The 10000-nt window shown below is 45.3% G+C and overlaps 1 protein-coding gene and 1 long non-coding RNA gene across 3 annotated transcripts in view; one reads left to right on the forward strand and one right to left on the reverse strand.

Annotated features, from left to right (window-relative positions):
- LOC139760322 (uncharacterized) overlaps positions 1-4113 on the reverse strand; it is a 350651-nt gene extending 346538 nt beyond the window's left edge. Inside the window, exon 1 of the long non-coding RNA XR_011715311.1 lies at positions 3700-4113. This is a non-coding gene — a long non-coding RNA (uncharacterized lncRNA). The remainder of the gene's footprint in view (positions 1-3699) is intronic.
- The window catches only part of Tmtc2 (Transmembrane O-mannosyltransferase targeting cadherins 2), a 323100-nt gene that overhangs the window by 42538 nt on the left and 270562 nt on the right, over positions 1-10000 (forward strand). The gene's annotated exons all lie outside the window — the stretch shown is intronic.

The raw sequence follows: 10000 nt of genomic DNA on the forward strand, positions 1-10000 counted from the left end.
CCTAACCTAACCTAGCCTACTAAGCCTTACCAGACGCTATCTATCACCGCTGGGGGAAGGAAGGAGGGAGAGGTGTGGCGTCACAACCCACCCTCGCCACACCTGAATTGCCACACAGCCCCACCATTTCCATACGCCATCCATTGCTGTCAGGCCAGTGATCTGGCACCGAGATGGAATATAGAAAACTGGAGGGGGAGGCGGCCCACGACCCTTGAGGGGGAGGAAGGAGGGGTAGGAGATGATGTTTATATCCAATGGCAACACACACCAGGCAGCAGGTGCGCTGGACTCTTTCTTCCCCCGACGATGGGTGATTGGTAACAATGACGACCCTAAGGTCCACAGTTCATGGTTATGGGAGATTGGTAACAATGGCGACCCTAAGGTCCGGCTGAGGGAGACTGGTAACGATGGGCGACCCTAATGGTAATAATGAAGATGAGTTGATGGGCAGGGGTTTGTGGGGTGTGGGGTGGGGTGGGGGAGGAAGGAAGGAAGGAAGGAAGGAAGGAAGGAAGGAATGGATGGAGGGAGGGAGGGAGGGAGGGAGGGAGGGAGGGAGGGAGGAAGGAAGGAAGGAAGGAAGGAATGAAGGAAGGAAGGAAGGAAGGAAGGAAGGGAGGGAGGAAGGAAGGAAGAGGAGAGGAGAGGAGGGACGATAATGGCGTGGACCATGATAGAGAGAGAGAGAGAGAGAGAGAGAGAGAGAGAGAGAGAGAGAGAGAGAGAGAGAGAGAGAGAGAGGTGTGGATGGTAATGCTAGTATGGGGATATGAGTTAATGTAGATGAATCTGCGTTGATGAAGTAGTGGTGATGAAGTGGTGGTGATGGTGGTAACTGGTGGAAAGGAGCGCGTGCGGCGTGCGTGCGTGCGTGCGTGCGTGTGTGTGTGTGTGTGTGTGTGTGTGTGTGTGTGTGATGGAGAAAGACTGTGTTATACAAGGTGGTGACGGAGGAGGACTGGTGGAGAGGTATTTGTGGTGGAGAGGGATTGGTGGAGAGAACGGTGTGTGTGTGCTGCGTGTGTGTGTGTGTGTGTGTGTGTGTTTATGTGTATGTGTCTGTATGTGTGTGTGTGTGTGTGTGTGTGTGTGTGTGTGTGTGTGTGTGTGTGTGTGTGGTGGTGGTGGTGGTGGTGGTGGAGGAGGAGGATTGGTGGAGAGGTGCGTGTTTGTGGTGGGGGAAGGATTGATGGAGAGAACGATATGTGGCGGTGGTGGTGGAGAACTGGTGGACAGGACGGTGTGTGGTGGTAGTAGTGGTGGTGGTGGAGGAGGACTGGTGGAGAGTACGGTGTGGTGGTGGAGCGGAGGGAGACTGTAGGACCAGACAAGACAATTGGCTCTCCTTATGTTGTCTGTCTTGTCATTACTGTGAGGGGGAGGGGGAGGGAAGAGGGGTGAAGGGGGTGTGTGTGGAAGGGGTAGGGAAAGGGAGAGGGAGGGAGGGAGGGAGGGGAGAATATGTGGGTTCCGGGTTGTGGGGCAGGGGCTTCATGTGGGAGGCTTCAAGGTGTGGGGGAGAGTGTGTGTTAAGGGTTCCGGGTTGGGAGGCAGAGGGGGGGTAGGGGGGAGAGAGGCTTCAGACACAGTCTATAGGCTTCACTATGGAAAGCTTCAGACACAGTGTACAGGCTTCACTATGGAAAGCTTCAGACACAGTGTACAGGTTTCACTATGGAAAGCTTCAGACACAGTGTACAGGCTTCACTATGGAAAGCTTCAGACACAGTGTACAGGCTTCACTATGGAAAGCTTCAGACACAGTCGTGAGAACGAAGCTTTTCAGTTCCAGGTTCAACTGGTGCTTCAACTAATTGTTTCCTGAGGTTCGTAATGAGTCTTAGGTGTTTGTGGTTAGATTCTACAGGGCAAGCGAGTGGTTTGTGGTTTGTGGTAGTCGAGGAAAGAGCAGAGATTTCATCTAAGAAATCCTTTGAATACAAATATTCTGTTCACTTCAAGTGGAAGATAACTGGTTCATATGAGCTGTTATGTGGGTTATATAAACGTGACTTAGTACCTTATGAAACGATCCAATCTTGTACGAAAGAGATTGGAATGCTTTGAGACAGATGTCAAGATTATGTACGTAGGTGAATTCATATTAGAGTGTTCGAGATTATGGGTTTGTGCTGCCATGTCTGTGTTCATGAGTGTGTCTGTGTTCGTATGAGAGTGTGAATGGGTTCCTGAGTGTGCCTGTGTTCATGAGAGTGTGTATGTGTTCATGAGAGTGTGAATGGGTTTATGAGTGTGTCTGTGTTCATGAGAGTGTGTATGTGTTCATGAGAGTGTGGGTTCATGAGTGTGTCTGTGGTCATGAGAGTGTGTATGTCTTCATGAGAGTGGGAATGGGTTCATGAGTGTGTCTGGGTTTATGAGTGTGTCTGGGTTTATATGAGTGTGTGTGTTTATGAGTGTGTCTGGGTTTATATGAGTGTGTATGTGTTCATGAGAGTTTGAATGGGTTCATGAGCGTGTCTGGGTTTATAAGTGTGTCTGGGTTTATATGAGTGTGTGTGTGTGTGTGTGTGTGTGTGTGTGTGTGTGTGTGTTTATGAGTGTGTCTGGATTTACATGAGTGTGTCTGGGTTTATATGAGTGTGTCTGGTTTCATATGAGTGTGTCTGGGTTTGTATGAGTGTGTATGGGTTCACGAGCGAGTCTCAAGGTTTAAGTAAGGATGATCAACCCATGTATGAACCAACTCTATGTTCCTCCTGTTGATATTGTAGCAATAAAGTTATATTCGATGGAGAGGGAGAATGTATCTCTACTGTATTTGCTGTATTTCATATATCTGTCTATAACATTCCCATCTACATCCTACCAGAATCAAATCAAATAAAAAAATATATTAGCTTGGCCTTAGCTTTGTAGCTTAGTATACTCGCGATTCTTAAAGACATCTCGATATGTAAGAAAAAAGAATTATCTCAGCACATAATTTTCCAATCAAAATAATTCAAGGAATAATTACCTTTTTTTCTTTTGTCATATATATTTGTATCGGTGACCTATGTATGGGTCATACGTTAAGTACGCACGATGAAAGTGTGGTTTCGCTGTACGCAAATTGGCTCGTTATTTGTCTTTCGATATATAGATAGATCCATCTATTAAAAAAAATTGGGTCAAAAGTAATTTTCGTTTTTCAACTGTTGCCCTGAAATCGCAGTGATAGACGTCTTACAATACTAAAACGCAGGATAAAAAGTTAAGTGCTTTAAAGAAACCGGAAAAAGGTTTGGGTAAGCAGAGCAAACCACCTGTGACGTAACTGAACTAGTTGACGGACCATAAACAAACTTGACCCTCTCTAAGCCACCCTAGTATTTGACACTACCGAAGCGGTTATCCCAAATATCTATCTTCCATCTCTTATCTTCTTATCTTCGCATGTATAGTCAACGTTCGTATCAGTGATTTACGTCTCTGGACGCAAGGGGGAACACTTCCTGTTCTCTTAAACGGGTTGGTAATGACGTATTGTTTAAAGAGCCATTGTTGTTGACGGACGTTTAAATTCGCTTTCTCCTTTTCTGAGGAATATTCCATCCGCCAAATCTTTAGACAGATGTTCTATTGAGATCTTCCAAATATCTGGGATAAAAGAAAATTTGAAATATTCGTAGAAATCAAATTAAACTCGTGATTTAAGTCTAACTACCATAACTATCAATAGACACTTACATTACACGTAGTAGATGACCCACGGCTCCTCTCAAGTCATCGGATATGCTTTAAGTGCTTAAGTAAGCTCGTGTTAAGTCCACTAGATATAAGTACAAAGTCGCTATGGAATATCGGGTATTTTAAATCACTATAAACCACCGAACGATTGGGGTCAATGTTCAATCCCAAAACACTGTGAGGTATTTTAATTATTTTCTAAGTTCACATGACGTACATAGAGGTTATATAAACTTCGACGTTCGTCTTAGGAATAGTTAACATTATAATGATCCAATATCATACTTATGAGCGATCACTTCACTAGAGAAAATAGAAAACAATGCTTCACCACTTGACTGTCAACACGACCCTAGCAGCGTCTGGCAGCGTAGTACCCTCCTATGGCCAAACATCTTTCATCTATTGTCCTTTTTATTTATATGTTTGATTACTTATAAATATAACCTATAGAAAGAATTTGTATCAAGTATTATTCATAAATGTATCAATAATATTCAACGATATGTAACTTTATACAAAAATAGTATGTCTTTCGAAAGCTGTGTAGTCAGCTGATCAGCAATCTAAGTTATGGAGCTGAGCGTTCAAAAATGGCTATAATATAGTAAAAATCGATTCATATCCTAGTAAGACACATATAACAAAAGTTTATATGCTGCTTTATATCATAATGAATTCATAGCATATCTGTAGTAATAATGTATCACGGTAAGATGAATACATTATTCTATAACTTGAAAAATGATATATGTCAATTATGAAAGTGAATGCAGGGTTCAGAGAAGTCATTTGTTGCTGTAAAAAATTCTATATCACTCAGATGTTCTAAACCAGAAATTCACAGTCGACCATAGCAAGTTTCAAGGCTTGACGACACTGAAATCATTTAGCGGGAAATAACACATTCGAATTTCCCATTGCGCGTTCGTAGTTAGATATTAAAACCAATGAGTGTTGCCTTCACATGTTCTTCAATATCATAATCTATCATTTTGCGTTCGTAAGGGCATATGTAATCAAACTTTTAAGTCTATTTTGCTAAAAAGAATAAAACGCAGAAAAACTATATATATAATATCTAAACAAGACATAGCAATATTAAACTAATATAGCAATATTTGGCTAAACTTGTAATACCTGCTTTGTGTTATTGTGTTACAATATATATACATTATATATATATATATATATATATATATATATATATATATATATATATATATATATATATATATATATTTTATTCATACTATTCGCCATTTCCCGCATTAGCAAGGAAGCGTTAAGAACAGAGGACTGGACCTTTGAGGGAATATCCTCACCTGGCCCCCTTCTCTGTTCCTTCTTTTGGAAAATTAAAAAATATATATATATATATATATATATATATATATATATATATATATATATATATATTACCAGTACTGCCATGCCTGGGGTCCTTCTGAGGGTTAATGACGGCTGCGCAGTGAGCCAGCACTTCAGTGGCTGTCAAGCGTCACTCCCCTGGCCCAGGTCGTAGTCATTTCCTTTCTGCTCATCTTCGCGTGTGCTGCTGGCTGTTTACAGTCCACAAACACACACAGTCTCTCCACCTCACACTTGAACACTTATATACTTTCCTGTGGTGAGCGCTACGCTCTAAAGTAACCCCTTATAAGTGTATCCTCCCATCTATCGTACCATATCACATCTATTGTAAGTACATTGGTACTTATATTACCACATATAGTTGTCGATGTTCAGTGATCAGTGTACCGCTGGTGCTATGAACGGACCGTTGGGGGTACACTTGTACCGCTGGTGTCAGGAATGTACCGTTGGTGCTATGAAGGGACCGTTGGGGGTACACTTGTACCGCTGGTGTCAGGACTGTACCGTTGGTGTCAGGAATGTACCGTTGGTGTCAGGAATGTACCGTTGGTGTCAGGAATGTACCGCTGGTGTCAGGACTGTACCGTTGGTGTCAGGAATGTACCGTTGGTGTCAGGAATGTACCGTTGGTGTCAGGAATGTACCGTTGGTGTCAGGAATGTACCATTGGTGTCAGGACTGTACCGTTGGTGTCAGGACTGTACCGTTGGTGTCAGGACTGTACCGTTGGTGATCGTGTGGGACCCTAGCCACCACCTTCAGCGCTGCCGTCGCTAACAACAGTTGTATTCATGACTCACAACATCAACTGCCACCAGCAACGTGTGATGCAGCGTTACAACTGCCAACAAACATTAGCGTCATCATTACCAACACTGTCACCACCATTGTTGCCATCACAACCACAACCAACCACAACCATCACCACTACAACCATCTCAATCACAACTAAAAGCCACCATCACAACCATAACCACCACTACATCAAAATCACATCCAACCAACACCATCACAACCATAGCCAACCATCACCACTACCACCATTACGACTATCACAACCACAACCAACCACTATCCTCACTACTACCATCACAACCATAACAAACTACCTCCAGAAAACCAAAACCAACCAACACTACCAATACTACAACCAACCACCACCATAACAACCAAAACCAATGAACACTGCCACCACTACTTCTACCATCACAACCACAACCAACCACTGCTACCACCATTACCACCACCACCATCACAACCACAACCAACCACCGCCACTACTACTACCACCACCACAGCCACAACCAACACTACCATCACAACCATAACCCACCACCACCACCACCAACCAACCATTACTACCATCACAACCACAACCAACCACATCCATCACTACCACAACCAAAAAATATCACCACAACGTCAACCATAACCATCATTACCATCAGAACTACAACCATCCACAACCACCACTACCGTCACAACCACAACCAACCAACCAACCACCATCACTAACAACTTACAATTAGGACAAGGAAGATGCTGAAAAGATACGTAGTGTGAAGGACGGAGCAGGATGTGCTGTCTGGGGGAAGAGCTGGGGGGCGAGGGCAGCTGGGGTGATGGAAGGGGTGCTGGGGACGATAGTGGGGTGCTCAGGGATGAGGTGGGGGGTTGGGGTGCTAGAGGATGGCAGGGGTGTGCTGGGGGATAGCAGGGGTGTGCTGGGGGATGGCAGAGGTGCTGGGGGATAGCAAGGTGTGCTGGGTGATGGTTGAGGTGTGCTGGGGGATGGCAGAAGTGCTGGGGGATCAGAAGGATCCTGGTGTAATCTGCACTCGGTTTATATATATATATATATATATATATATATATATATATATATATATATATATATATATATATATATATATTATATATATATATATATATATATATATATATATATATATATATATATATATATATATATATATATATATATAAACCTTCTATCTCCTATAGGTCTCCCGCAGCGCCAGGGAAGGCAGCAACGTACACAGGACAGGACCACGAGTCATAATGTGTAACGCTGTTGTGTGTGTGTGTGTGTGTGTGTGTGTGTTAGGAGAGTGCGGGGCAGGTGAACAGTAGTACGTGTTGTGTGTGTTCATTGTAGAACTTTCATCGTGGGTGTGAAGGGTCATACGATATGTTGAGTCAGTGTGGTAGCGATAAGTAGAGCTCAGACCGCAGATGGGGAATGAGTAACTCGCATATGTCTGGGGAGTGTAGTTTTAAATGGGTGTAGTCAGCCAAGTGAGGTCATGTTAAAGACTGATTTGAGAGAACTGTCTTTTCTTTTTTTTTATTTGTACTTCTCAGGTTATTCCAGTTTGTGTATGCTTTGTTAGTATTGTCTTTGTTTGGAGGTTCGGGGAAATGCAAATGCGGTTTACTCCTTTGGGAAGCAGGGATCAAAAAAAATTTCTACTTGGGGATTGGTGGTTAGTTATAGAGTGGTTGGGATAGATAGGGTCTAATGTATTGCAAAGAACTAAGTACCACGCAAATACTTGTGGAAATCTATGAAGACCTTTGTTTGGTTTGGATAGATAGGGTCTAAATGTATTGCAAAGAACTAAGTACCACACAAATACTTGTGGAAATGTATGAAGACCTTTGTGGTGAAATGTCTTGGGTGTTTGTGGTTGCTAAGGTGCCTGCGACTGTTCTGGGTGCTCTGTTTTTGTGACTTGCAATCGTGTTATAGTCTGTTTTTAACAGGCATCCGGCAGGTGAGGCGTGATTTAGGGTGGAGCAGATGAGCTGTATGTAGAGGATCATATGGGATTCTTTATCTCGTTAGATTTTTTTACGAACTAGTATTCTAAAGGCATTTAATATACGCACACACACACACACACACACACACACACACACACACACACACACACACACACTGAGTTGCAGGAAATATGGTGAGAGACGACTGGCCTCAGAGAAGTTTGGGTAGGAGAGAGAGAGAGAGAGAGAGAGAGAGAGAGAGAGAGAGAGAGAGAGAGAGAGAGAGAGAGAGAGAGAGAGAGAGAGAGAGAGAGAGAGAGAGAGAGAGAGAGAGAGAGAGAGAGAGAGAGAGAGAGAGAGATGTTCACTGGGGGGAGGAGGAAGAAGGAGGAAGAGTGTTAGTGCTCCTTACCCATGCCGATCCGTCTGTGCCCCTCACCCCAGCCTCCTCCTCCTCCCCACCCACAAGACAGCACATTAACACTCCACGACTCTGTTGCCACCCACCCCACTCCCCTCCACCCGCTACTGACGGCTCTCCTCCCCATCACCCAGAACACCCGACCCAGCCCAGCCACCCCCTACGTCTCCTGGTCGAACGACCAAGGTGGAAATATTTCCCCAGGAAACCAACTCAGGGAAACACGATGATCCCGTTCGAGTGCGTCAACCAACACTGGGAGAAGGGGGGGGGGGGTGCAAATGGGGCCCCAGAAAAACAAAAGGCGGCGCGGCCTGGCCCGGCGCGGCCCGGCCCAGCCCGGCGACATGACAATCGGAAATAATACCTAGGTGGACGGAGCTGGGGAGCTGTGGTGTTGTCGATGTCTCGTCCTCCTCCTCCTCCTTCTCTTCCTCACGCGAGAGAATCACCGCCTATCCCTTCCTCCCCTATCCCTGCGTCCTCATACCATCCTTGGGGGGGACCTGGGGGCCACATCCCTCACTACAGGATAGATGGACACAACATATCCCTTTCGTGAGGGTGTATAAGTCGAGAAGGAGGAGGAGGAGAAAGAGGAGGAGATCCCCTTAGATGTGGGCCTAGGAGTGAGGCTCTGCGACGGGGAGAGAGAGAGAGAGAGTGTGTGTGTGTGAAGCTCAGCAGAACCCGACGAAGGACAGTAGAAACTGGTGCTCTGGTCTGATGCGGGGGACACGCGGAGTCTATGGGCCATCATAAATTTTCATAATCTTAAGGCCGTTCCCGTTTAACATATGGCGCTCAAGGGGGTTTCTAAGGTTCCAGAGGCGGGGGGATCACTGTCTCTAAATTGATTTTGCCCCTCGAAATGAGGGCTGGGATATATCTATCTACAAGATAGTGCTTTTTGGTCAGTGGTGTGGTGTGGTGTGGGTGTGTGGTGATGGACATAGCAGTGGCTTTGTGGTGTGAAGTTCTCCAGTGAGGGAGAGGATTGGTGGACTGGGTGGAGGGGATGAGATGATGAGGGACGATGGTGGCTCAGTGTTCCAGTGTATGAAGTCATCATTCTGTTTCTGATTCATTCATGGAGATAGGACGAACAGGGACCTGGCTCTTGTCGCGTCCCTCTCATGGTGTCACCAGCCTCCTCCCTCTCCTTGCCCAGCACTCCTCCCCCCCACACACACACACACTCTCTCTCTCCACCTCTCCCTCTCTCTCTCTTCCTTCCTCTGTCTCTTTCTCTCTTTCTCTTACTTTCCTTTTCACTCCAGGACCATTATTAACCTACTCGCTAAATGTCGCATCCCACAACACAATCCATGGACTGTAATCCTGTGTGTGCTAAAGTGTCTTGTATGCCTCCTCGGATGTCGTATATGATCCCTCAGGTGTTGTGGGATGTTGTACAACGACCACCCTTGGACTGTTTACGGTTAACGGTGTGCTCGGGCGATCCCACACTCTCCTGTTTTAGGTGCCAGAAGACATCTGTTGTGATCTCTGGCAGAGCTCTGTTGATCCTGGCGTGTTCCGTTTTGGGTGGAGACGTCTCTGTTGTGGCGTTGGAATGTTTAAGGGTTTCCTGTGGCGTCCTACAGTGGTTGCAACAGGAGTCCTTTCTGGCCTTAGGGGGTGGGTGTCCTAAAGTGCTTCGCCGTGTCCAGGGTGGTTGTAAGAGTCCTTCTGGTTTATCCTATCGTGAGTTTAGGGATGTCCTACGTTGTGCCC

The sequence above is a fragment of the Panulirus ornatus genome, chromosome 3 (genome assembly GCF_036320965.1).
Source record: "Panulirus ornatus isolate Po-2019 chromosome 3, ASM3632096v1, whole genome shotgun sequence".
Taxonomy (NCBI): domain Eukaryota; kingdom Metazoa; phylum Arthropoda; class Malacostraca; order Decapoda; family Palinuridae; genus Panulirus; species Panulirus ornatus.